The sequence below is a fragment of the Hyperolius riggenbachi genome, chromosome 9, assembly GCF_040937935.1.
Source record: "Hyperolius riggenbachi isolate aHypRig1 chromosome 9, aHypRig1.pri, whole genome shotgun sequence".
Classification (NCBI taxonomy): Eukaryota; Metazoa; Chordata; class Amphibia; order Anura; family Hyperoliidae; genus Hyperolius; species Hyperolius riggenbachi.
The window spans coordinates 68,474,691-68,480,009 of record NC_090654.1 but is presented as its reverse complement, the minus strand read 5'-3'; positions in this window follow the sequence as shown (position 1 = coordinate 68,480,009).

The window sequence follows — 5,319 nt, the reverse complement described above, 5'->3', positions numbered from 1 at the left end:
TGCGATATACGCACATCACAGGCACTGCAAGGATTTACCGCAGTGCTTTGCTGAATACCGGCTATCAGCAAAGAGCAGAAAAACTACTTATTAAAGCAACCCAAGTGTAAACTGGCCCTTAAGAGAACTTTATTGGTGATTACAAATTGTTGCAACCTGCAGAGTAGAACTCAGGGGCATATTTAAAATGATTTAAATATACCCCCAAATTCTAATAATGGCCTCCTCCTCCCCATAGCCATACCAATCCTCACCAAAAAGGGTCAAAGCATAGAAACGCAAACAAAACAAAAAAAGATGCAGGCCAACAATTGTAATTCTGGAAAATACCAATTGCACTAGCAAAAACCCGGCAATGCAATTCACATGTTCATCGCCGTGCTGTTGCTATTGGCAAAATGGGAACGATACAATTTTTAAATCGAAACGTGCTTAATAAAAAGGGCCCTAATTACTTAATCTCCATCTAAGATAGTTTATTATATTCTTTTTTTAACAGAGTCCTTTGGCTAATCCAGTTGGCTAAAACTAAATCACATTTTGGCCAATAGGATTGTAAGCCGGCCCACCATGGTAAGGTAGACTCTATTAGGGCGGGTTAGGGAATAGGAGTGAGAGAGGAATAGGGGATAGCGTTTTGGAGAAGGAAGATGGGGATAGGTGGTCTTAAGGGGTACCACTCTTACACCATGAAGTGCAAAGTCGGGGAACACAGCGACCACCTGATAAATAATTGGGATCCAGCTGGTCCCCCTTAGGCCGGGATCAACACTGGGATCGCAAAAGGCAAATCGCAATCGCCTATGGAGTGTAATTGCATATCTACCAAGCAATTGTGGCTCCATGTTACAGTGATTGCGTTTTTCAGTCTCGTTCCAGAGAATGAGAATGGCGTTCTAACTGCCAGCAAAATGTTACACGCAGTGCACTTTTGCGATATACGCACATCACAGGCACTGCAAGGATTTACCGCAGTGCTTTGCTGAATACCGGCTATCAGCAAAGAGCAGAAAAACTACTTATAAAAGCACCTCAAGTGTGAACTGGCCCTTAAGAGAACTTTATTGGTGATTACAAGATGTTGCAACCTGCAATGTAGAACTCAGGGGCGTATTTTAAATGATTTAAATATACCCCCAAATTCTAATAATGGCCTCCTCCTCCCCATAGCCATACCAATCCTCACCAAAAAGGTACAAAGCATAGAACTGCAAACAAAACAAAAAAAGATGCAGGCCAACAATTGTAATTCTGGAAAATACCAATTGCACTAGCAAAAACCCGGCAATGCAATTCACATGTTCATCGCCGTGCTGTTGCTATTGGAAAAATGTGAACGATACAATTTTTAAATCGAAACATGCTTAATAAAAAAGGGCGCTAATTAGTTAATCTCCATCTAAGATAGTTTATTATATTCTTTTTTTAACAGAGTCCTTTGGCTAATCCAGTTGGCTAAAACTAAATCACATTTTGGCCAATAGGATTGTAAGCAGGCCCACCATGGTAAGGTAGACTCTATTAGGGCGGGTTAGGTGATGGGAGTGAGAGAGGAATAGAGTATAGCGTTTTGGAGAGGGAAGAGGGGGATAGGTGGTCTTAAAGGGTTCCACTCTTACACCATCAAGTGCAAAGTTGGGGAACACAACGACCACCTGATAAATAATTGGGATCCAGCTGGTCCCCCTTAGGCCGGGTTCAATACTGGGATTGCAAAAGGCAAATCGCAATCACCTATGGAGTGTAATTGCATTTCTACCAAGCAATTGTGGCTCCATGTTACAGTGATTGCGTTTTTCTGTCTCATTCCAGAGAATGAGAATGGCTTCTAACTGCCAGCAAAATGTTGCACGCAGTGCACTTTTGCGATATACGCACATCACAGGCACTGCAAGGATTTACCGCAGTGCTTTGCTGAATACCGGCTATCAGCAAAGAGCAGAAAAACTACTTATTAAAGCAACCCAAGTGTAAACTGGCCCTTAAGAGAACTTTATTGGTGATTACAAATTGTTGCAACCTGCAGAGTAGAACTCAGGGGCATATTTAAAATGATTTAAATATACCCCCAAATTCTAATAATGGCCTCCTCCTCCCCATAGCCATACCAATCCTCACCAAAAAGGGTCAAAGCATAGAAACGCAAACAAAACTAAAAAAAGATGCAGGCCAACAATTGTAATTCTGGAAAATACCAATTGCACTAGCAAAAACCCGGCAATGCAATTCACATGTTCATCGCCGTGCTGTTGCTATTGGCAAAATGGGAACGATACAATTTTTAAATCGAAACGTGCTTAATAAAAAGGGCCCTAATTACTTAATCTCCATCTAAGATAGTTTATTATATTCTTTTTTTAACAGAGTCCTTTGGCTAATCCAGTTGGCTAAAACTAAATCACATTTTGGCCAATAGGATTGTAAGCCGGCCCACCATGGTAAGGTAGACTCTATTAGGGCGGGTTAGGGAATAGGAGTGAGAGAGGAATAGGGGATAGCGTTTTGGAGAAGGAAGATGGGGATAGGTGGTCTTAAGGGGTACCACTCTTACACCATGAAGTGCAAAGTCGGGGAACACAGCGACCACCTGATAAATAATTGGGATCCAGCTGGTCCCCCTTAGGCCGGGATCAACACTGGGATCGCAAAAGGCAAATCGCAATCGCCTATGGAGTGTAATTGCATATCTACCAAGCAATTGTGGCTCCATGTTACAGTGATTGCGTTTTTCAGTCTCGTTCCAGAGAATGAGAATGGCGTTCTAACTGCCAGCAAAATGTTACAAGCAGTGCACTTTTGCGATATACGCACATCACAGGCACTGCAAGGATTTACCGCAGTGCTTTGCTGAATACCGGCTATCAGCAAAGAGCAGAAAAACTACTTATAAAAGCACCCCAAGTGTGAACTGGCCCTTAAGAGAACTTTATTGGTGATTACAAATTGTTGCAACCTGCAATGTAGAACTCAGGGGCGTATTTTAAATGATTTAAATATACCCCCAAATTCTAATAATGGCCTCCTCCTCCCCATAGCCATACCAATCCTCACCAAAAAGGTACAAAGCATAGAACTGCAAACAAAACAAAAAAAGATGCAGGCCAACAATTGTAATTCTGGAAAATACCAATTGCACTAGCAAAAACCCGGCAATGCAATTCACATGTTCATCGCCGTGCTGTTGCTATTGGAAAAATGTGAACGATACAATTTTTAAATCGAAACATGCTTAATAAAAAAGGGCGCTAATTAGTTAATCTCCATCTAAGATAGTTTATTATATTCTTTTTTTAACAGAGTCCTTTGGCTAATCCAGTTGGCTTAAACTAAATCACATTTTGGCCAATAGGATTGTAAGCAGGCCCACCATGGTAAGGTAGACTCTATTAGGGCGGGTTAGGTGATGGGAGTGAGAGAGGAATAGAGTATAGCGTTTTGGAGAGGGAAGAGGGGGATAGGTGGTCTTAAAGGGTTCCACTCTTACACCATCAAGTGCAAAGTTGGGGAACACAACGACCACCTGATAAATAATTGGGATCCAGCTGGTCCCCCTTAGGCCGGGTTCAATACTGGGATTGCAAAAGGCAAATCGCAATCACCTATGGAGTGTAATTGCATTTCTACCAAGCAATTGTGGCTCCATGTTACAGTGATTGCGTTTTTCTGTCTCATTCCAGAGAATGAGAATGGCTTCTAACTGCCAGCAAAATGTTGCACGCAGTGCACTTTTGCGATATACGCACATCACAGGCACTGCAAGGATTTACCGCAGTGCTTTGCTGAATACCGGCTATCAGCAAAGAGCAGAAAAACTACTTATTAAAGCAACCCAAGTGTAAACTGGCCCTTAAGAGAACTTTATTGGTGATTACAAATTGTTGCAACCTGCAGAGTAGAACTCAGGGGCATATTTAAAATGATTTAAATATACCCCCAAATTCTAATAATGGCCTCCTCCTCCCCATAGCCATACCAATCCTCACCAAAAAGGGTCAAAGCATAGAAACGCAAACAAAACAAAAAAAGATGCAGGCCAACAATTGTAATTCTGGAAAATACCAATTGCACTAGCAAAAACCCGGCAATGCAATTCACATGTTCATCGCCGTGCTGTTGCTATTGGCAAAATGGGAACGATACAATTTTTAAATCGAAACGTGCTTAATAAAAAGGGCCCTAATTACTTAATCTCCATCTAAGATAGTTTATTATATTCTTTTTTTAACAGAGTCCTTTGGCTAATCCAGTTGGCTAAAACTAAATCACATTTTGGCCAATAGGATTGTAAGCCGGCCCACCATGGTAAGGTAGACTCTATTAGGGCGGGTTAGGGAATAGGAGTGAGAGAGGAATAGGGGATAGCGTTTTGGAGAAGGAAGATGGGGATAGGTGGTCTTAAGGGGTACCACTCTTACACCATGAAGTGCAAAGTCGGGGAACACAGCGACCACCTGATAAATAATTGGGATCCAGCTGGTCCCCCTTAGGCCGGGATCAACACTGGGATCGCAAAAGGCAAATCGCAATCGCCTATGGAGTGTAATTGCATATCTACCAAGCAATTGTGGCTCCATGTTACAGTGATTGCGTTTTTCAGTCTCGTTCCAGAGAATGAGAATGGCGTTCTAACTGCCAGCAAAATGTTACACGCAGTGCACTTTTGCGATATACGCACATCACAGGCACTGCAAGGATTTACCGCAGTGCTTTGCTGAATACCGGCTATCAGCAAAGAGCAGAAAAACTACTTATAAAAGCACCTCAAGTGTGAACTGGCCCTTAAGAGAACTTTATTGGTGATTACAAGATGTTGCAACCTGCAATGTAGAACTCAGGGGCGTATTTTAAATGATTTAAATATACCCCCAAATTCTAATAATGGCCTCCTCCTCCCCATAGCCATACCAATCCTCACCAAAAAGGTACAAAGCATAGAACTGCAAACAAAACAAAAAAAGATGCAGGCCAACAATTGTAATTCTGGAAAATACCAATTGCACTAGCAAAAACCCGGCAATGCAATTCACATGTTCATCGCCGTGCTGTTGCTATTGGAAAAATGTGAACGATACAATTTTTAAATCGAAACATGCTTAATAAAAAAGGGCGCTAATTAGTTAATCTCCATCTAAGATAGTTTATTATATTCTTTTTTTAACAGAGTCCTTTGGCTAATCCAGTTGGCTAAAACTAAATCACATTTTGGCCAATAGGATTGTAAGCAGGCCCACCATGGTAAGGTAGACTCTATTAGGGCGGGTTAGGTGATGGGAGTGAGAGAGGAATAGAGTATAGCGTTTTGGAGAGGGAAGAGGGGGA